The sequence below is a fragment of the Marmota flaviventris genome, chromosome 2 (genome assembly GCF_047511675.1).
Source record: "Marmota flaviventris isolate mMarFla1 chromosome 2, mMarFla1.hap1, whole genome shotgun sequence".
In the NCBI taxonomy this organism is placed as follows: Eukaryota; Metazoa; Chordata; class Mammalia; order Rodentia; family Sciuridae; genus Marmota; species Marmota flaviventris.
The window spans coordinates 63,992,502-64,016,050 of NC_092499.1; the positions used below are offsets into that span (position 1 = coordinate 63,992,502).

At 47.4% G+C, this 23,549-nt stretch overlaps 1 protein-coding gene across 1 annotated transcript in view; it reads right to left on the bottom strand.

The window, feature by feature from the left end:
* Galnt16 (polypeptide N-acetylgalactosaminyltransferase 16) overlaps positions 1-23,549 on the bottom strand; it is an 89,985-nt gene that overhangs the window by 65,351 nt on the left and 1,085 nt on the right. The window lies entirely within an intron of this gene.

A 23,549-nucleotide genomic window follows, 5' to 3' on the forward strand; every position in this document is an offset into this window, starting at 1 on the left:
ATGCCTTTCTATATTCTTTGGTTAGAACTTTATGAACATATCACCCATTTGAAATTCAATAAAAATTCATATGCTTTAAAAAAGAAGAGTAAAATGATATGTCTGAGATTTGCTACGAAATATTCCAGAAAAAAAAAAAAAAGTAGAAATCTCAGTGAAGCAACAGTGTTCAGTGTGAAGGTAGCTGATGGGTTCGTTCTACTTTTGAAACTTTTCAGAATAAATTATTAAAATGTAAAAGGGGGCCTGGGGTTGTGGCTCAGCGGTAGAGCGCTCACCTAGCACATGCAGGGCACTGGGTTCGATCCTTAGCACCACATAAAAATAAAATAAGGTATTATGTCCAACTACAACTAAAACAAACAAACAAAAACATAAATGGGTCTTCACAAAGGTCAAAAGATGGAAACCATCCAAATGTCTATCAACCAGCAAATGGAAAAGCCACCTGGCCTATCCACACACGAAGGACCATCCATCAGGAAGAAGGAACAAACCACTCGTATGAATTGCAGCGTGGGTGAACCCCCAAACATCAGGATGTAAAAGGAGGGAGCCACCAAAGACTGCATGTCGTATGGCCCATTCATCAGGAAGGTTCTCCCAAGCATATCCACAGAGGGAGGTAGAGGAGCGGTCATCCAGGGCAGGTGCTGGGACAGGGAAAGGGACTGAGTGGGGGATCCTTTGGGAACAATGGCAGTGTCCTCAACTGGTTATGGTGAAGGTGATGTTTGCACAGCTGAAAATTTAGTAAAGTCATAGAATTTTACACTTAAAGCCAATGACTTTTATGATATGTGGATTATATCTTCATAAAATGGATTTTTTTTTCTAGGTAAATGGATTAGGGTTACTATGAGGTAGTAGTGGTTGAGGGCAAGAGTCTGGCATTAGACTCTCTAGATTAAAATGCCAGCTCTGCCAGGGGTAGTGGCACATGCCTTTAATCCCAGAGGCTCAGGAGACTGAGGCAGGAGGATGGCGAGTTCAAAGCCAGCCTCAGCAAAAGCCAGGCCCTAAGCAACTCAGTGAGACCCTGTCTCTAAATAAAATACAAAATAGGGCTGGGGGGTGTGGCTCAGTGGTCCAGTGCCCCTGAGTTCAGTCCCTGGCACACCCCGCCACACACACATACACACACACAAACAAAAACAGCTTTGCCCGGGCAAGCCATTTTACCTTTCAATGGCCTCCCCTATAACATAGTCCTGATAATAGCTAATGCTTACTATAATCCCAGGCAACATTCCAAGTACTCTACATATGTTAGTCTACTTGAGCTGCACAACTCCTGCCGGGAGTGTGCCGAGTTGAGAGTCCAGGCTTTGGGGCAAGACGGAGTGGGGTTTGACCCGACTCTTCTATTTGGCTTCTGATCAGTGACATTAGCTTCTGTTAAATCTCAGCTTCTCCCTCTGTAAAATGGGTTGGAATTAGATCCGCTTGTAGGTGTGGGGGCTCCCTGTGGCAAAGTGCTCAACAGAGGTTCCCAGCGCACACTTAGGGCCTGACAAGGGGAGCTTATTTTTTTCCCATCACCCACAGGTACATGGCTTACTGGAGCTCATTAAGGAATTGTAGCATTTTGCAGAAGATGATGATCCAAATGTCTCATGCTCCCTGCTTAGTGAGCTGACCCTTTGCAGTGGGAAGGGTACAGAAGGAGCCCCATCTTTATGTCTTCAGGGGTAGGGCCAAGCTGGGGGGTAGTCACGTGTGCCCTCTCTACCCCCCACCCCCAGGCTCTGGGATGGTGCCCGCTGCCATGCCTGGCCTGGACTGGCCTCCCTCTCTTCTCCCAGGAAGAGCAGGGCCCAGCGGGGGGAGCATTATTAAGCAACTAACCCATCTTTTCCCTCTGATGTAGGACAGAGTCCATAATGGGAAAGGAGGAGGTGGTCAGCATACCTGCAGAGCACTCACTTGGGAGTGGGACAACCTGAGTGCAAGTCCCGGTTCTGCTATGGAACTTTTGTGTGGCCTTGGGCAAGTTACTTAACCTCTCTGTTCCCCAGGACTTACCCCATAGAAGTTCTGGGAGAAGAAAATGAGATCCTGTCTGTAAAAGGCTCAGCACTCCCGGATTCAGAGTCAACACTCTATAATTGGCTGCTACTATTAAGTAAGCCAGTGCTGAGGCAGACAAAGCAGTCCAGAGGTCCCCTTTCTCACCTGATATGCTTATCTTGAGCCATCCGGGAGGGTATCTGAACCTCTCCCAAGTCAGCAATGGCTGTGGGTCACATCCACAATAGAACTCGGGACACCTACCCCAGTAATGACAGTGGTTCCTTCAGTTCTTATGGCTCTGGAAAGTTTGTAAAGCAGATTCACAGGCACCACCTCATCTGAGCTTGGGTTTGATGAACCTGCCGGCATTGACTTCACCCTATTCTACAGATAAAGGGACAAGGGTCAGGGAGGTTCCCCAGCTAGTGGTGGACTCTCCGTCCACATGACTTCAAACCTTCCTAACAGAGGTGAGGCTGTCCTGCCCATCACACTGGTCTCCTCCTGCAGTCTGTGACCTGTGGTCAGTGGGCACAGGGGGAAGGCCTGGCAGGCCAGGCTCCGAGTCTGACCTTGGTGTTCATCTGTGGCAGCGGGTGCTCCCCACGATCCTGACCGAAGACCCTGGTCTCATTTTTTTTTTTTAAATATTTTTAGTTGTCAATGGACCTTTATTTATTTTATGTGGTGCTGAGAATCGAACCCAGTGCCTCACACATGCTAGGCAAGCACTCTACCACTGAGCCACAACCCCAGCCTCCTGGTCTCATTTTGTCCTCAGCAAACCAACCTGTCTGCGGTCTTCCTGGTCACCCAGTGCACAAGTGCTAGACAGTCAAAGTCAGAGTCCCCCAGGAAGCTTTGAGGAAAACCCAAAGTTTCCAATACAAAATTTTTATTTTATCTTAGTTTGGTACTGGGGACTGTTTGCACCCAGGGATGCTTTACCACGGGGCTACATCCCCTGTCCTTTTTAGTTTTTATTTTGAGACAGGATCTCTCTAATTTGCTGAGAGTCTCACTCAATTGCTGATGCTGGCCTTGAACTTGCGATCCTCCTGTTCAGCCTGCTTAGTCACTGGGATTACAGGCGTGCACCACAGCACCTGGCTACATAACATTTTAAAATATTAACTGTTAGGAAAATACAAAGACCTGCTCTTAAAAAAAAAAAAAATCCTCTTATCCATCCCTTGACTGTTGAATTGAGGATTTAAATGTAAATGGGGTCACTGAGCCAGCGGGGCCTAGAAGCCTCCTTGATGTGTGAGACTTTAACCCTCTCTCCTGTTTCACAGGCGTCTCCAAGAACCACATGTGTTGAAGGAGCTCTGTAAGTCCTGCAAGCTGGCCAGGGCCTTCCCAGGTGACATTAGCTCCCTTTAACACATTTTAACCGTGGCCCCTCATGGTACCCAGATGGAAGGTTTGGGCACTTAATTCCTCCCAGCCCCAGCCCCAGGGCCACATTCTTCATGTGAATCTTTCGGTCACTTTCCACCCAGCATCTGGGCTCTCGATGGGAGCCTTACTGTGTTTATAACTTGTTCATTTGCTTCTGTCAGTTTAAAATCATCGACAGTGAATCCAAAGGGCACGGCCATGCCAAGTGCCTGTGTCTGCTCCCCCAGGGAGGTGCCCCAGACAGAGGATTCTGGAATCCTCCAGATTCTGTTTCCAGCCACAGGCATCCTGGGTTTGGTTCTGATGTTTTGGGACAGCTTGCCCTTCCCCGGCCTTCCTGATTGCTGCAAGACCTCCAAAATGTTGGTTTCCTGAGGCAAAGGGTACTTCTGGGAGTGCCCAATTTGTTTGAAAAAAAAAAAAACTACTGCTTACCAAGAAGCCTGCTAGGATTGTGTAGGTCAAAGTGCAAACTTGAGGGCATCTCCAAATAGCAGTCCTGACATCAAGATGCATACATGGGGACGCAGAGGTAACTGCCTTGTGCACTGTCCCTCACTTCTTACAACTGTACAGATTAGATCACTGACATGGGCCAACAAGGCAAATGTTCATATTAAATTAATTAGCAAAAATAACTCGGCACAATTTCTACACTGAGCCTGGGGGACAGTCTTTGTTTTGAGAACCTAATATCCATTTCCCCTTTCTAAAAGCACCAGGTTTCCCTTAAGGGAACTGCCCCTTGTCTCGGAGGGCAACCTCACAGGGAGGGTAAGACCAAGGTAAGACCTTGGCCCTCGCCATCAGTTCCATCATGGAAGCCAGAGGGGCCTGCAAAGGCCCATCGGAGACATCCTACGTCTTCCTGCAAAAGGGCAGGAAGTTGGACTGAGTCCACCAGCATCTCTCCGCCTTAGACTGAGAGCAGCGACAAGGAAGCCACACAGCCTGAGCTTTCCAGCAGGGTGAAGCCCAGAGCTTCTGACCACAGAGACCTTCAGAAGCCTCCTGCTCTCCTGAGCACAATTCCCAGTGACTCAGTCATGCTAACGACAACCAGAGACTCAGAATAGCTCTGTGGGGCCTTCCACAAGTGAAAGCCTGGGGTTCCAACAGAATGATGACTTCAGCCCTGGCTCAGTCATTCTGAGCCTCTCCCAGGCCTCCAGCACCTCACCATCTCTGGGAGCCTCCAAAGGGAAATGAAGAACTCCACCCACCAGCAGGAAGAGAGTCCCAGTGCCCAGCTCAGCCGGGGCCCGGGCCCTGCCACCAGCATAACGTCCTGTTCTCTAAGTGCTGACTCTCCACACCTTTTGCTGGGGTTTTAAATTTCTGATGAGGTAGAGTCCGATTGCTTCCCAATTTATAGGGTTCCAGGTTGACCGTGACTTTCTGGTCCTTGAGAACGTACCCTGTAAATGTCCCTCGAATCTCATTATTGCCAAGTAATAGCAGATGGTAAGTTAGTAGGGTCTGGTGTGGCAGCTCACCAGGCCTAACTAGGTGCTCACTCAATGAAAAATGATGAGGGAAACGTATGTCACCATCCCCAGTTGGGACCTGGGTTACTGGCAGGGAGGTGTTGTCTCAGGTGGGCCCAGCATATCAGTGGGGGTGGGGACAGGTAACATCCCAGCTGAAGTTCATCACCAATTGCATCAGAGGCTTCTTGGCAGCTGGCTATCCACCTGTCCCCACGGCCTCCTGGTTTGCCTCAATACAGAGCAAATGTCCAGTGGGGTTTTAAAGAGGCATCAAGGCGTAGAGGGAAGAGTTGTGGCTCAGAGGTTCCAGCCCTCATCGGCCCAAAGAGCTTTGTGACTTCTATCAAATGAAACTGTCCCTCACCTTCACTCCCTCCCCTGTCCATTAGGCCACCAGACGGCATTCCAGCTCATTTCCTCAGCTTCAAGTGCCATTCTGTCAGTGACCTAGCAGATAGCCCGTGGCAGACATCCTGTGAGCGTGCTTTGGATTTGGAGGTTCAATGATACCAAGAGACACTGTGGAGCTTTAGCACCTGTCTTTGAGGACTCCGGAGGCTTCAGAGAGAATTTCTAGCTCCCGGCGCACTATGGAGGACTTTCTCCAAGCCCTCAGAACCAGTCACTAAAGACCCAGATGGGATCAAGTGGAGAATCCCCTACTGGATCCAGGCCCTGCAGTTAGGGTTTGTGGTTAGTATATCTCACTGAGAGGCAGCCGCATCGTTTCCACGCTGTGGCTGCAAACACAAGAGGCAGTGTGGCCCAGGAGGGTGGGATCTGGGTTGGCTCTGCTGCCCAACGCAATACCGTTTGCCTGTGAAAAGTCACTTAACCTGAGTCAGTTTTCTCACCAACAAAATGAGCGTCTGGACTTGATTATTTCTATTCACATATTTGTTATGTATTCTGGTAGCATTCGATGCAGAAAGAAAAAATTCCATAGTCATGAAACGGAGGGCCTAGAGAGGGAGCCCAGGATGCTCCAGCAATTGTAATTGCTATATTGAATTTCTAGCTGCAACACTGTTCATGGCTTAGTCCTCACTGTTTGCTAAAAGGAAGCTTACCCATCAATCAGGAGAGCAATGCTTCTTTCCAGCTCTCAAATCCACAATTCATCCATTCCGCATCAAGCCAGTAAATGTTTCCTGAGTACCTAGTTAGGCAGCTACTGGACTGGGCGGACTAGCAACTAGATCTGAGGCCTCTGCCCCCAGGGAACCCAGGATGCTTGTGCCCCAGACCACCATAGAATGACAGCCATCTTTTTAAAAAATATTTTAGTTGTCAATGGAACTTTATTTTATTTATTGATATGTGGTGCTGAGAATCAAACCCAGTGCTTCACACCTGCTGGGCAAGCGCTCTGCCACTGAGCTACAGCCCCAGCCCAGAATGATGGGCATCTTGTTGGCCGATGTCTAACTCCTGCCGGTTTTACCTCCTGGGTTGTCATAACAGTGGAAATACCACAGGGATGTCAGTGCGATTGTACAAATGGAGGCCCTATAAAAGCAAGAGGTGCAACACAAACATGCAATTCTACAAAGACGTTCCTACAGTGGACAAAATCACAAATCATGGCCAGGGACACCAGTTTCCCAGGATCTGGATTGACTCCCAGGAGCGGTGAGTGACATGCAGATTCTAGAGATTCTCAGTTACTGACCAACCCATCCTGGCTTGTGGCAGGAGTTATATATTGGCCAGTGAGATGCCCAGTATCCTATAGTGGCCTGGGGAACAAGTGTCCCAAGCTTTTGACTGGAAAAAGGGCAGATTGTGTTGTGATGCCTGTCAATGCCTGCCTGCTCACAGTTCCTTTTATTCATTAATGTTTACATTTTATTACAAAACTTTTCCAACACACCAAGAAGTTGAAAGAATTGCGTAGTGAACGCCCACATACCCGCCACCTAGATTCTACCACTAAGGTTTTGTTGCATTTGTTATTCTCATATCTATCCTTCTATCCATCCTTTCATCTGTCAATCAATACATCTTAATTTTATGGTACATTTCAAAGGAAGCTGGAGACCTTAGTATACTTGGCTTAAACATGTCTTCATGCATATTATCAACTAGAATTCAATATGTGCTTAAGGTGTGTTTGTAAAATGCACATCTTAAGAGTACCTTTGGAAAAATTTTGATAAATGCATGCATCAGTCAAAATCCCTACCAAGAAACAGGACATTAATAGCATCCCACACTTGTAAAGGACTCTGCCTTGCCCTCCCCCCTACATCACTTACTGACCTAATGTGTATATGCTGCTCCCTGTGATCATGAGCACCTAACCACAGCTGTAAGACCAGGGTGGGCACCGGACCCAAAGGCAGCCTGTCCAAATGTTGGCGAGTCACCCTTGACCTCTGTGGCTGGTCGGACCAATCAGAAGCTCTCTCAGGAAACTGAGAAACTGCTGGCCGGGTAAGTGCAGTGAACTGAAGGGCCATGAGGCAGATCTGGGGTCACTGGGTCATGAGCCACATGGCAGTGGAAGTGTGGAGAAGCTGGGTCTACTAAGGCCTAAGGATGTGTACCTGGGAGACAAAGAGACTCAGAAATGACACAATCCCTGTGAGAGGCAGGTGGGTGAGAGGGCCTCCGCCTTCTCCAATTTCAGTAGCAGTCCCAGCTCCCTTCTGCCCTCACAAAACATCTTTTTGAAGGGAACTTGAGCAGGCCTCTCTCCAAGCCACAAAACAGCCCTGGTGACAGAGGCCATGTAGACAACAGCACACAGAACAGGGCAACTCAACAGCTTGATGGGAAGTCAAAGGGGCATCCAGCCTGGGCATGTGATGGGCACCGCCACACCTGGCTCAGATCCTTCTTAAGTATTTACCCACACCTGCCACCAACTATCCCCCACCCTTCTGAACACACCTTGAGGACAGGTGCCAGAATGTCTGGTGCACCTTCATTTCCTGGCACCCTGGACAGTTCTTGGTGCAAGGTAGGTGCTCAAGGAACTCTCTTAAATGAATGGATACATGACAGAAAAGCTGAGAAAGCAGAGGGATAATGACAGTAGAAATTGCATAGTACTTACCAAAGGCTGTGCCACATTCTATCAGCACTAATCATCTCTCTCTCTCTCTCTCTATATATATATATATATTTTTTTTTTTTTTTTTTTTTTTTTGGTACCAGAGATTGAGCCCAGGGGCACTTAACCATTGAGCCACATCCCCAGCCTTTTAATATTTTACTTAGAGACAGGGTCTCGCTAAGTTGCTTAAGCACCTCACTAAGTTGCTGAGGCTGGCCTTCGACTTGGAATCCTCCTGCCTCAGTTTCCAAAGTCGCCAGAATTATAAGCATAAGCACAAGCCACCACATAATCAGATCTTAACTCTCCTATGAAGTGGGTACCGAGGCACAGAGAGGTTAAGTAACTTGCCCAAGATCACACAACTAGCAAGTGGTATGCCTGGCACTGTACAGGCCCCAGTGCAGCCTGGCAGACATGTTGCTTGCACTCAAGGAAGCCAAGTGACAGTCACCTGTGCTTTTTTGTAGCAGACACAGTGCCATGGTGAGCATGGTATCTTTTAATATCATCCCCATGACTGTAATTATGCCTACTGTATTGGTAAAGAATCTGAGACTTAGAGAAGTTGGGTCCCATGGTGTCCCATGGTGACGACACATATTTAGAGGTATCCATGTGGCAGGCACTATTCTGTGGTACAGAAGTGAACACCATAGACAGCCTTTCCTCTGAGGGGCTGTGCATGCAGTGGATGGGAAGCAGGGGACAAAAGACAGGAAGGAGCACATAAACAAAGTGTGACAAGTGTGGGGTGAGTAGCCAACCATCATCAGATATGGGGTATGGTGGGGTGTTTTAGGCAGGAGACAGACTGTGCTGTGCAAAGGCCCCGGGGCAGGACACCTTGACCATGTAGAAGAAAGCAAGGTGGGTGTGGCTGGAGCACAGGGAAGGGAAGGCACATTAGAGAGAGTAAAGCAGGGGATTTGCGCCCAGGCCTGGTGAATTCCAAGCCTGTGAGCTCCAACACCACACAGTATTAACCAAACAGTGAGTGTGCAAGGGAACCAAACAAAGAATCGCCTCCAGAGGACAATATGGACGGTCCCAGGTTACAGTCCCTGTGAGGGAGACACATCCTTCCATGCAACTTGAGTTATCTGCACATCAAAAACCCCCAGCCAGTGCAGAGGGAACCGTCATCAATTCCAACCACTCTCACAGGCCCTTTGAGACAGACCCCACCCACCATGGAACTCAGGAAAATTAATAATCCCAACACTTGGTCTTTGAGGAGCTCTGAGGACACAAGTACTCACCAGCAGGAAGCAGCTTCAGGATGGATATTGTTTCTTTAATGCCTGTCACGGTTGCTTGGGATTTAGATAAACCCTGGGGACAGGCTCAGCTCCCACCCAGCTCCCACCCGCCAGAGGAGGGCTGTGTTTGGAGTAACAGAATGGTCCTGGGCTCCCCAGTGCAGACCTGTGAGATTCAGATCTCAGAAACTCGACACAACGTGGAGCCGAGCATGACGTCAGTGTTACCGAGCAAGCCATCTCCCCTGGGGTCACGTGAGCTCGATGAGCCCAGGAGGCATGGAGGGTTCAGCTGGTGGCCTGTCAGCACAGGGATGCAGCCACAGCCCTGCTACAACAAATAACAGAGACTCCCCCCGACCGGGCTCAGGGAACACAGCAAGCAGGGAGAGTGGGAGTCCACCAGCTGTGGAATTGTCCCCCTTCTCTCTTGTTCCTTTCCCTCTGTCCCACTCCCAGGGTTCAGTGGGGGTTTGAGTGGAACCACATACACCTCAGAGGTCTGGAGCTGCGCTGGAGTTCCCTCTCTCTGTGTGGTTAGGAGCCCATTTGCCGGCTGTATACCCCAGCACTACTGTCAATCAGCTGGCACGTCCTCTCTGAGACTCGATTTCTGCACCTGTAAAATGGGGTTCCTATCAGTGATCCCCAGCTTACTTGCAGTATTAAGTAAGACATGCCTCAAGCTCTTAGCCCAGGCTGGGTACGCAGTTGTCCCTGGAGTTCCATCACTGCAGCTTCTGAGTGCTCGCCATAGACCAGGTGCTGTGGGACGTTGGGTACAAACCCTGTCCAATGGGCATACGAGGAAAAGTCAGCTGACAGTGCAGTCACTACTGCCCTGGCCTCAGGCAGATGGCAAAGACTCTGGGATTGTATTAGCCATGAACTGCCCGAGCTGTTGCTTTTCTTCTCAACCCAGGTGACTGCAGCTGCCACCTGCCTGCCCCTTTCTTTCCCAAGAGTCACAACGATCCTATCCATCACTGACAATCTTTGCAGCAAAGGGAAGGGGACTCCCCGGAGGGAATGCCGTCTGGTGGCCTAATGGACAGGGGAGGGAGTGAAGGTGAGGGATGTAGTGGTAGAGCACACCTGGGTTCAATTCCAGCACTGCAAAATTAAGGAAAGACACTGGGCAACATGTTTGGTTGAACCACATGAAACTGCCAATATTTGACCATTTCTACTTAAAAAAAACCAATTTTTATAATTCAATCCAATTTAACTGCTCAATGTGAAGGGTGATTATATAACCTAAGGAACAATGAGACACTAGACAGCCATTAAGAAATATTGTGAAGACAATTCATGGCAAAGGGAAGTGTCCAGGAGACAGTGTTAACCAGAGCAAGCTACAAACAGCATGAAATTTATAATTTTTGTTTTCTTCAACAATCAATCAAAAAGCCAGGTGCAGCGGCGCACACCTGTAATACCAGCGACTCGGGAAGCTGAGGTAGGAGGATCGCAAGTTCAAAGCCAGCCTCAGCAAGAGCAAGGCGCTAAGCAACTCAGTGAGACCCTGTCTCTAAATAAAACACAAAATAGGGCTGGGGATGTGGCTCAGTGGTCGAGTGGCCCTGAGTTCAATCCCCGGTACCAAAAAAAATAAATAAATAAAATAATAATAATAATAATAATTTTAAAAGATCTGAATCAATGATTTGCCTGAATATGAACAATATGAACAGTGATGACTCTGAATGGTGGGGTGCAGGTGATTTTTTCCCCTCCTTTTGATTTCCTGTCTTTGGGAAATTATTGTTTAAAGGGAGATGAAAGAACAGTTAAGTAAAAGCTCCTTGTCTTGATCGCACACCTTTCTGCCAGAAGGCTTCTTGTGGACCCCTCATCCCCAGGAAGGGTGCAGAGACTCACCTTTGGGATTCATGTCCCAGGGGCCCTGGCTCTCCTGAGCCCCCCAGGGAGGAAGTGCTTTCCCCTCCTTCACCACCTTCCAATGACAGCCCAGCCAGGTTGGTCTCAGGTTCAGAAGACAAGCCTGAGCATGGCTTTGCTGTCCTCCAGTGGGTGACAGCAGTGCCACATGAGGGACAAGCTTGGGGGGCAGGCACCTTGCCTTCAGGCTGCTGCACCTCCTTCTCTGTTTTCATGCAGTTGACACCCAGCCTCCCTGGGCCGCTGCCTCTTTCTTTTATTTACTTTTAAAATATTACTATATTTGAGAGGTTTGGGGTTTGTTTTTTATTGTTGTTTTGTTTTTGAGTCAGGTCTACCTATATATGTCACAGGCTGGCCTTGAGCATTTAGTCCCCAGCAATCATCCTGCCTCAGTCTCCCAAGTGACAGGTATAAATGTGCACCACCATGTCCAACTCTAGATTCGAGGGCTTTTTTTTTTTTTTTAATTCCAGAAAGCACAAACACTAGAAATACAATTGCCTGCACTACCACCAGACTAACAACTGTCAATGCATGGTTACATCTACCTCACAAATGTCTCTTATAAAAATTAACAAAACATTACAAATAAAGACAAATTCCTTTTTGGTCCCTCTCTGTCTCTTTCTAGGGACACTCATACTCACTGTCGTTAAGTGTGCTGTATATCCTCTCTGGTACATTTTTATACTTTGAGGTATATATGTGCATGCTGAGTGTGTGTGTGTGCACACATACACAATGAATTGGTTTTTTTTCTTCTCTCTCTCTTTTTTTTTTTTTTTGTACTGGAGATTGAAACGAGGGCACTTAACCACTGAGCCACATCACCAGCCCTTTTTTATATTTTATTTAGAAATAGGGTCTTACTGAGTTGCTCAGGGCCTCACTAAATTGCTGAGGCTGGCTTTGAACTTGCAATCCTCCTGCCTCAGCTTCCTGGGCCACTGGGATTACACGCATGCGCCACCACATCCAGCTCTAATATCATGTTTTTAAACTCCATTCATACTGCTAGATATTGACATAGTTCATTTATTTCCCTACTGTAAGGGATTCATTCCAGGTGGTGGGCCTGCTCCCTGTGCACAAAACTCCCTGGGGCATCAGTAATATCAACACTTTTCCTGAGCTCAGAAGTTTCAGGAATTTGGAGAGTCTAACGCCATCGCAAGGGCCCCCTCAACTCCTTCTAGTCCATAACACATTCCAACTTGTCCCCATCCTTCTGTCTTCCCATGGCCCTGGCTGAGGGCTGGGGTCCCACTTCCTCACCCCAATCCTCAGTTGACCCATCAATACCTCTGAGGCTCCCTGTGCTGACTTCAAGAGACAGGGCCCATCTTCCCCCTGGAAGCCGGGGGATCAGGTGGTGGTTCCTGAGAAATGGGTGTCTCCTCAGGCTTGGAGCCAGGCAGCCTCACTGAATCCTGGCTGCGCTGGCAGGTAGCCTTCCGTGTCTGAGTCAGTGCCTTCTCTGCGGTAGAGTGCTTGTCCAGAATGTATGAGGTACTGGGTTTGATTCTCAGCACCACATATAAATGAATAAAACTTAATGAATAAAATAAATAAAACTAAATGAATAAAAACTAAAGGCTCAACAACTAAAAAAATAGATTTTTAAAAATCACAGTAGTCTTCTGCTTAGGTGGATTTCCAAGGATAGGTCAAGAAGACTTTGCAGGCAGGTGTGATAGTGCACACCTGTAATCCCAGCAGCTCAGGAGACTTCGGCAGGAGGATCGAGAGTTCAAAGCCAGCCTCAGCAAAAGCGAGGTGCTAAGCAACGCAGGGAGACCCTGACTCTAAGTAAAATACAAAATAGGGCTGGGGATGTGGCTCAGTGGTCGAGTGAACCTGAGTTCAACACCAGTACCCCTTGCCCCTCCAAAAAAGGCTTTGCAGCTTTGGCCTAAGTCTCTTGGATTGCTTGCTCCTGGAAAGTCAGTCATCAGCCCATAAGGACACTCAGGCAGGCCCTTTCGGAGAATTGAGGCCTCCTGCCAATATCGAGCACAAAGTTTCCAATTATATGAGAGAAACACAGGTGACTACAGCCCCAGCTGACACGTGACTGCAACCTCATGAGAAAACTCAGAACCACCCATCCAAGACACTCTCCAATTCCTGGCCCAAAGAAACAAGGAGAGAAAATCAATGCTTATTGCTTTAAGCCATTAAGTCTTAGGGTGATATGTTACGCAGCACTAGGTAACTAATAAACAAGTTTACAAATTGTAACAACCTGTTACTGCTAACAACTTATATACCAGCGCTTGTATAGTACTGTGCACTAGGCACAGTTCTAAACTGTTTATGTGAATTAACTCATTAATCTTCACAGCCATCCTCCAAAATGGGGCCTGCCAGCATCTCCATTCCACAGGTGGGAAAACCCAGGCACAGAATGTTTCAATAACCTGCCGAGTGGCAGAACTAGAACACACGTCCGGATGCTAGGGCTCTGGTGTCTGTGCTGACAACCACAATCCCAGGCTGCCCCCTGAGCAAAGCCATAAGCAGAAACTGGACACCAAGAATCCGGAAATGTTCTCAAATCTACATCCCTACTTTTAAGGACAGGATGAGAGGAAAAGAGAAAAAGGGCCAAGTCTCCTCTCTTCCCCCTACCATGGTCCTGCCCTTCTTGGGTTTCTGGCTCTGCCTCCTGTGGGGCCAAAAGGCTGGCCCTGAACCACAGCCAAGTTCATCTCCATGGAGTAAGGGGAGTGGGCTGTTGAGATTTTGCCAACAGAAGTGCTGTCTAAAATTGTGCACATCTCCTGAGGGTGATGGCCCCAGGAGGTGACCATCATCTCCTCTGCCCATGGTCTGATTCTCTGTGACCCTGATTCCGGCTTCTTCAAAGTGGCATATCCAGTCTCTAAAGTGGAGAAAAATCTCTCCAAGAAGACAACTTCATCTAATTCAGGATTAGTAAATATAAGGCACATGGGTTGGGACCCCTTTCCAAGCCCTTTGCAGACATAGTGAGTCGATCCCAAGCCCTTTCCCACTCAGCCCAGATGCAGCTTTAGAATCCTTCTCACCCGGGACCCAGCCTTCCATTTCCACAGGTTCTGAGCTGGCTGCAGAGCTGAGATCTATTTGTCATTCTGGCTCTAACAGGACAAAGACAGAACACCAAAAGCAACAGACTGGAACTAATCCCTCTTCTTTCCAGGGGAGTAAAAGGCTTCCTGCCTCCGCAGCTCCTACCCCTCCTCCAAAACCCATTTCACCACAGCAAGACTTAGAAGGGATTTCTAAAAGAAAAGACTGCAAGAAATATTGACCTTGATTTTAATGACCATAAGAGGACTAGGGCCCATGCTGGGAGGTGTCCTGTGCCCAAAGGTGATGGTGAATCAGGAACCCACAGTCTGGCAGCAGCCATTCCAAAAAGGACTGGAAGGCCTGAGATCTAGGGAAACAAGGGCGTGTAGCCATTCCCTTTGTACGTGACCTTCCCTTGATAACCTCCTAGCACTTTAGGAGCACCAGTACTTTCCAACAGAAATAGAATACAAACTATGTATGTAACTTAAATTTTTTCCAATAGCCACCTTAAATAAATAAAATGAAACAAGTGAAATTAATTGTCATAATATATAGGGAACTGGGAATGTAGCTTAGTGGTAGAGAACATGCTTAGCACATTGGCAGGCCCAGGGTTTGAATCCCAGTACTTCCCCCATACATACACAATTTAGCCCAGAATATTCAAATAGTATCATTTCAACACATTAAGAACATTATGAAGTATTTCAATATCTTTTTTTGATGCTCAATCTTTGAAATATAGTGTGAATTTTACAGTACATTTCAATTTAGATACAAATTTTTCACTAGAAATATTAATAAATAAAATTTAGTTAAAAATATAGATTCTGGGACTGGGGTTGTGGCTCAGTGGTAGAGCGCTCACCTGGCATGTGTGAGGCACTGGGTTCTATACTCAGCACCAAATAAAAATATATAAATAAAAAATAAAGGTATTATGTCCATCTACAACTACATAGATATATATATATTTTTAAATATTTATTTTTAATTTTTTAATTTTATTTTAAAATGTAGACTCTGCATATTGAAGTTCTTCTAACCACTCATAAAAGTTCTCCAACAACTGAAACAAATACAAATCAACAAAATTAAATAAAATTAAAGATATGGTTTCTCAGTTGCAATAGCCGCATTTTGAGTACCCAATAGCCACAAGGGCCCGAAGGCTACTCTAAGATCAGTGCAGGTTTGGACCAGATAAGGGGAGCTCTCCCCACCCTCAAGTGATGCCAGGCTCCTCTCAGAATCCCCATGACTTTTCTGAGGGCTTCTGGGGACCCTAGGGGCACTCTTGCTTGGGCCTGTCACCTCACACTCAGCTTAACTCTCTGCCCAGGCCCCTTCTCGGACCCTGTGCTTGGCTTGCCCTCAGCTTTGCCCAGGGCTGGCTTTCCGCTTCACCAGGCTCCATACTCTTGAGTTCTGTGGCAGACCCACCCTGACCTCGCTCCCAGCCCTCAAGTCCAGACCCAGGCCCAGGTGTGGTTCAAGGACCTCCTTGTCTGGAAGGGTTATTTAGGAGATACTATGTTCTCTGTTACACACAAAAAAGTGGGATTGACCATCTTGGGGTGCATCCAGGGAGGACGGCATTTCATGTTTTGGGAGAAGGGCCTGGCCATCTTCGTGCCCCCACAAGGTGGCACCAACAGTGCTAAAACATTCCTGTGGGCAGCCTCCACTCTGCCTGGACCATCCCTTTTGGCTTGCTCCTCCCAAGGCAGCTTTGCCCTCCCTGGTCCCTGTGTGTGCTTGCCCGTCTCTTGGATCCCTTTCTTATCTGGCCTCTTGGATTGGTAAACTATTCGGGGACTGATCAAGACTATGTTCTTTCCCACGGAACCTCCAGCTGGGCTCTGCCCCAATCTTGGAATAATGTCTCCAGCCTCCCAACCCCAGTGAGAGATTCCACAGGGAGGTAGAAGATGGCTTTTAAGCAAAGAATCAGGTGTCGCACTTGAGAGGTGCCAGAAGCACCCCCCAACACACACATGCCACCAACTGACCTCTGACTTGGCAACTCTGGAGGGTAACATGGGTTCCCTCTGGCTATGGAAACACAAGGACAGACCCCCTTGAATGCAAGGCCTTGAAGTATCAGAAGCCTCCGTGACAGTCTGTTTAAAGAAGTTAAAAGCCAGAGCTGCTGGGAGAAGATAAAGGGTTGAAAATCTGGACTTTGAAAGCAGCATCTGAAAGGGCATGACTGACAGCGGCTTGCGACGGGGCACGACGTGACCTGAACCACAAAAATAAAGCACCTGCGGCTTGCCAGGGACACATGAAGCCACATCAGACCAGTCACCCGGGCACTTGAGCCTCAAGGAACCCAGCAGCCCCTGCACTCACACAGGACTGAAAAAATGCTGCCTGGAGTCCAGGTCCTTCCAGGCCTCAGGCTGCACAGGTACCCACCGCGGGGTCTGAGGAAGGCTTTGGTGCTCAGGGGCTCTGCTTGAACAGAAGGGGAAAGAATTCCAAGCGCCACATTGCCAGAAAACCATCTCCAGAGTTTCAATTGGACCTGAAGAGCCCACTGCAAACCGGATCAGGAAACAAAGGCAGATGTGATCAGGTGCCACCAGGAAGAGGAATCCTCCCTCCCATAAAGTCAGAGTCCTCCCCCATCCCCCCCCACTCCAATATTTCAACAAGGGACCCATTATCTTTTGTCCCTTAAATCTCTTCAGGCACCAGCTTCCTCCCTTCCCCCTCACCAGTCACACACACACATACAAAACACACAGCTCACACACACTACATATAGCCCACACAAATGCACATGGTACACATATCATGCACACACCCACACACATCACATGTGATGCACAGACACTTATCACACACACTCCACCTACGACACACACAAAACACACAAGGACCTCATTGATCTCACATTATAAGGGAACAAAGTGTTCCAAGCCACAGAACATTAAGAACCAACAGTTACAAATAAATTTGATCATCTTGCTGGAAATTTTTCTGAAATGAATGACATAGTTCCCTGATTTACCACGCCTGTACACGGAATATAATTTGTCACTTCCTGATGATTCAGGAGTGTGTCTGAGCCTGTCTGTTCCACAGCTCTGAGGCCTAATAACCTGACCACTAGCACTGACTGCTGTGCCGCTTGCTCAGGTTGCCCCAGCCAAGGACACCAAGCATACACCCTTGGGATGGTGGCCTGGACCTTGGCTCTCTGGATCTTTTTTTTCTTTTCAGTGCTGGTTGAACCGAGGAGGGCGTGTGGCTGTCTGGCACACTCTCTCATGTCTGTATGGCTCACACTCTCCTTCCATTCAGGACACAGCTTACCTGAGAAACCCTTTCTGGCCATTCAACCCTCATCTTTCAGCCCTCTTAGATTGCTTTATTTTATTTTCATAGCATTTCCCACTACCTAATAAATCATGTTGATGTGTTTATTTTCTGTTTCCCTCAGCTAGAATGTTAGCTTATTCCACTTCTATTTCTATTTTATTATCCCTAGTGTGGTTAACAGTCCTGGCACATAGTAGGTGCTTGGTCAATAATCGTCAAGAGAATGAATAAATGATGCCTTCAGCATTCTGACCAGTGTGTGCATGGAGAGAAGGGTTGCTCACACCTCACTTGGCCCTTTTTGGCCTGGTCCTTTGCTGTCAGCTGTCACTTCTCAGCATGGACAGCAGCTCCTAGCAATTCCCTCACCTTCGTCTAATCTGCTGGATTTGTAACCAAGGAAAAGCTAAAGGTTGCCAGGAGAAGAGCAAACTTGAACTGATTTTTCGGAACAATGTTGATTTCCAGGCTGTGGCCTCTGGCAAGTTCTATGCCTGTCTCCTGCTATCAATGCCCTGCACAGAGATCTTTGTAGCTTCCTTGAGGTCTTAGATGGTTGAGATGTCTGAAGTCCACCTAGAGACACTTCTGCATGCACATGTGTGCATCACAGATACCTTCAGTTTCTAGTTTAGCAGAAGGGGGCTGCCCAGCTCTGCCAGATGGTGTTTCAGGGAAAGACAGAAGCAGGTGGGTCCCAGTTGATTCTTCATGAGAATTTAAAGGTTTCAAGAATTTCTGAACTCTTTGTACTGTGGGAAGCACTTATCTAGTGACAGGGCCTGTGGAGAGACTGGGCTGGGCCAGCCTTTGTACTACTCCAGTGTTGGTTGGTTCTGCAAAGAAGTTTTCCTTCTACTGCAAAGAAATCTCTCTCCCTATAACTTTTACCTACTAGGCCATCTCTATTCCCTGGAACTCCACCGAATAATTCAAATAAGTCCCCTGCCTTTGATGTTGGCTCACTGCTCAGCATTGATGAGAGAATCACAGTGTATGACATGTGCAGAAGTTTCTATTTTAATTGAGGAGTCAAGAGTGATTCTAATCAGTCAGCAAATATTTAAAAAATAATGATATTGACTTTACCATTATAATGTTAATAAATGCTTATTATAGAAAATGTTGAAGGAGAAAAAAAAATCCCCAACCTGTTAGCATTTTGTTCTGTTTTTTTTTTTTTTTTTTTTTTTTTTTGCATTTTTCCTCCAACAAATGCTTCTGGAGTGAAGACAAAGGAAAGTGCTGCTCTAGGGACTTCAGGAGAGACCCACTGATAGTTTATTCCTAGGAATCTGAAAGGAAGTCCAGTTCTAGGACTCACCCCAAGGTACTCAAATGCAATGATGTTCAAATCCCTTATACAAAATGGCAAGTATCTGCATATAACCTATGCACATCCTCCTATATGCCTAAATCATGTCTAGCTTCTTATAATACCTAACATATTATAAATATTTTGTAAACAGTTGCTCTACTGTATTGTTTAGTTTAATGGAAAGGAAAAAAGTCTACATGTTTGGTACAGATGCAATTTTTTTTTCTCCAATTTTTTTTTTTTTTTTTTTTTTGGTACCAGGGATGGCTTAACCATTGAGCCACATACCCAGCCCTTTTTAATATTTTATTTAGAGACAGCATCTTGCTGAGTTGCTTAGGGCCTCACTAAGTTGCCAAGACTGGCTTTGAACTCACTATCCTCCTGCCTCAGCCTCCTAAGCCACTGGGATTATAGGCGTGCGCTACACAGTTGTTTGAATCCACAGATGTGGAACCTGTAAGAGATGGAGGGCTGACGATCCATCAGACTTGAATCTTCCCCTGAAGATGCTCCAGAGAAAAGACGTGTGCCTGGACTGTAGAATAAGAAACACCTGGATTCCAATGTATTCACTAACTATGGGTGAGCCTCAGTTCACTCATATGTTACTGGACCTAAAAATGGTACCTAGCTTATTAGGTTATTGAGGGAATTCAGAGGTAAACCTTGTAAAATACTTACACAGTGTCAAGGTATCCAATGAATGTAGCTGCCATAAATATAATACAGAGTAAATGGCTATTAGGAAGGCTAGACAGGTATAGATGATCAAGGACCACAGGTGTTTAGAGGCAAGCCGCTTGAATCATTTTTCAAAGAGGGCCATACACTGTCAGTTACGGTACCAGGCAAGCATACTGTCTGATGATGTCAACTGAATTTACTGCCCAAATATAATCATTGTTTGACACCCATCTGAAGGCTTGACTTCCCTGCCTCTTCGCAGAAGACTCAAGTCCTGAATCTGTTTGGCCTCCTGTGTTTTTGTCCTGCTACTCATGGGGAAGGTGCTTCAGGTCTCCTTAAGAAACAGGCAGGGTATGAAGCTCCAATCTTGTCACTGTAATGAACTGCTTGGCTCTGTGCTCCCCTCTGACCCTGGAGGGATTGCCTCCATTATAAAGTAAGACAGCCCCCAGGGTAGCTCAGCTTAGCCTTATCCACCAGGGTCTCCTCCATGTCTTCCTTTCACTGGCATTTCTATACCCAAGGGTTTCCTCTGCTTTCTGAGCTAACACAGCCACAAGAGAACAAAGCCACTCCCATGGCCCTCAGAGCAGCTGGTGGGGGGATTACTGTCATAGCACAGAAATAAAGGGGCTGTCAAGAGAAGAAGCACCTTCAGACCAATCCTGTGCCCTGGGGCCTCTGGTTTCCTGGGAAAGGGCTCTTGGGCTATCAACACCCCCTCCAGATATAGATGTCTCTGAGCTGTCCCCATATCCCACAGGGAGATCTCAAAAATAGCCCAGGGAAGGGCTAGGGTTGTGGCTCAGTGGCAGAGCGCTTGCTTCACACATGTGAGGCACTGATTCAATCTTCAGCACCACATAAAAATAAGTAAACAAAATAAAGATATTGTTTTAAAAACAATAGCCCAGGGACAGACCCTATTGACCAGAAACTGGCCCTTTAAATCAGAACCTTTTGGCAAAGGGAATTGTGGGTGTTTGTGCTTCTCCCTCCCCACCCACTTTCTTTAGTGTGGCATCTAGATAAATTAAATACAAAATCATCTTGTCATTTAGGCAAATCATATTCCCATGACACCAAAATGCACACATTATAAATATAAATTCATCCCGATCTTATTGAATCCTCTGTTTTCAGAGAACAGTGTCAGTAAAGCCATCATTGGTGTCCCCTCCTACTAGGTAGGTAGAGATCCCTGAAAAGCCTGAGGGTGACTGGAACCTTCTCCTGACAGGGGCCTAGACCTCATAGCACCCTGCAGGAGAACTTCCTTAAAGCCCTTTCTTTACTTCAAGAATGAAACTATCATTGGTTTATCAAAGCATCAACAAAGGCTGCCAATCATTCAACCCAAACTTAACACTCGGATTAATCAAGATCCAGTGATGGTCAATATTTTGTCCATGGTCACTGAGCAGTATCTCAATTTCAGGATAAGAAACTCCAGTTTAGGAAAACTCTTGCCCAAATCTCTCATGGTTTGACATTTGAAGATGGTTGTTGCAAATGAGTATACCTCTGCTGAAGACACCCATAATGGGTAGTCTTTTCCAATAAAGTACAAGTCCATATAACACCTTGGCCTCCCATGCCTTCCTGTTAGAGAACTGGCATATGGGAAACCTGCATCCAAAACCAAAACAATCATACTGTTCTCCCCCACGGGGCAGCTCAAGATCCCAGCATGTCTGTTCTGCCTCCTGCATTAGGTGGTGTTCTTGACAGTGTACATCAGTGTAGATTCAAGGGACGTGTCCCCAGTATACTGCCTTGTCCATGAAACACAACACAGAAAAGTTGCAAACCTTGCCCCATCCTTAGCAGCTAAAGAAATGATGGAATCGGGATCTCCCTTTAGTTTTGCAAATCCTATAACCAATTTTTCACATCAGAATTTGTAATACATGGGCTGACAGCAGAACCCGAATATTAAAACTCAGGACCTCCCAGAGAAATCGGGCCATACAGTTGCCATGCCAACACCCCATAATGCCAAACAAGTGTCTCCGAAGTCCAGAAGGAACTTGGCTGGCTTCAAACAATCCAGACAGCAAGAAGGCAGAGCTGCCGCCTGGGCAGCCTGTTATACAGCCCTTCCCTTACCCGGCTCAGCTCTTTGATTCCCCAGGGGAGTGATGATGACGCTTGTCTGAATTTGCTCAGCTTCTGAAATCAGGACTGGCCACCTCATTCTCTAAGAATCTGAAAATCCACATGCAACATTCTGACCTGCCTGAAATGGCAAGGACAGTCAGTGGCTACAATTCCAGGGAGAACAATTCCCCAGCTGCACCTGCCCCTTTCAAGTTGAACAAAGGATTCCACTCCTGAAGATGCATGATCTTGCATTTCCTTACCTCCTTATTTACAGTCAGAGTGGACTTGCAAAGAAATATCAAGGGTATCTGAAGCTTCGACCATTGACTGCTCTCAGAAAAGGGCCAGAACGCTATTGCACTTCTTTGCAAAAGAAGTTCTTATTAGGACTTGTTGTGTTCACCAATGTGGAGACGCCAGGAGCTTCCAACACAGTCCCTGCATGCAGAATTTATGCTTGCTTTAGAACTACTCAGAAGTGAATTAACTCAAAGATAGGAATATAAGACCAGGCAGTGTTAAGGGCAGTGTGTGATTGGCACTGATGCTGACGGAAAAGACTTCCAGAGATAAAGCTTAAGAACGGAGAGGGAGCTGGCTGTGTGCTTAAGTGGCCAGAGAAGGCTCAGTCACTTCGACCCCTGATATTATTACTCTCCCTTTCTTCCTACACCTTCTCTTCCAGGCTCCCAGGTGTCTTCCTGATCCTCTTTTACTCTTTTAAACTTAGCTTCCAGATCTCAGCCCTTTTCTTACCTGCAGCAAGTTAACACCTGTGGTGATAAGGAGGGGCAAGAAGATGCTAGCCAGCACATTCCCCCCACCTCTAATTCCTACCCCTCAAAACAAGGGTTGTACTCCTCCAGCAGTGTCCCCACTCCAGGGCTCACACGTGGGAGGAAGCAGGAGAGAGATGCCCCAGCAAGGTTAGGGTCATGGTTCTTCAGAAGAGGGTCTGGGTGACTTAACCATGCCCTCTCTCTTCCTCGATACCCTCCCTTGGCCTTTTTCCCCTTCCAACTCAGAGCCTCCTCCCATCAGTCACCAGCATCTGGCCAGCTTGCATCTCCCCTCCTGGCCCCAGGCTGGCCTTCCCTGAGACCAGGCTAGTTCTCCCAGATGAAGGCAGCTAGGATGAGGGCAGTGTGGGAGCTCCCTGGGGTCTGGGGCCACTACTGGTCTGGCTGGTTCCAGTTGTAACCTAGACTTCAGCCCTCTGGGGTCTTGACACAGGAGTCTTTTCCTCCAGGCTTTCAGTCCAAACACTGTCAAGTGCTTTGGAAACAGTGTCCTAGGGAAAGGATCCAGAGCTCAAAAGGAAACCCTCCATTTAAATAGGCTTGCCCCCACAGATGCATCCAGACTGGGATCTAGGATAAAGTTCATAACCCATTATTTCTGCAAAGGTCAGGTTCCTTTGCAGAAATAATGGTTCCTTTGCTGAGGATTTTCACTTCTTCCCAGGTGGGTAACAAGAGTGGAATCTGGGGCAGGATGGGAATATGAGAGTGGTCCACCGATTGCTTCATGTTCCTGGAGTTCTGAGGCACCTTTGGGTAAGTATCGAGTACGCTAGTCGATAACAAACCTCAGCTCTCCTGACCTTGTACCTCCCCGAGGAGCTCCTCACCCCGCCTCTCCCAGGCCCAGATCTTTCCACGTCAGGATTGCACCCTCCCCCAATCCCCTACTCCGGCTCCACTCTGCTTCCTGGTCCTCGCTCCCCCAGGCTGCCGCGGACAGCAGTCTGTCGGGAGGGTAGTCAGAGACTCTCCGTTCACCACTGGCCCCTGTTGGAAGAACGCACCAGAACGCACCCGTTCGAGTGCGCTCTCTGCGGGTCCCAGAGTCTCCTGCTTCAACAGGTGCCCCTGCCTGGCCACAAGAAGCTGTCACCCCGTGCCCGGGCGAAG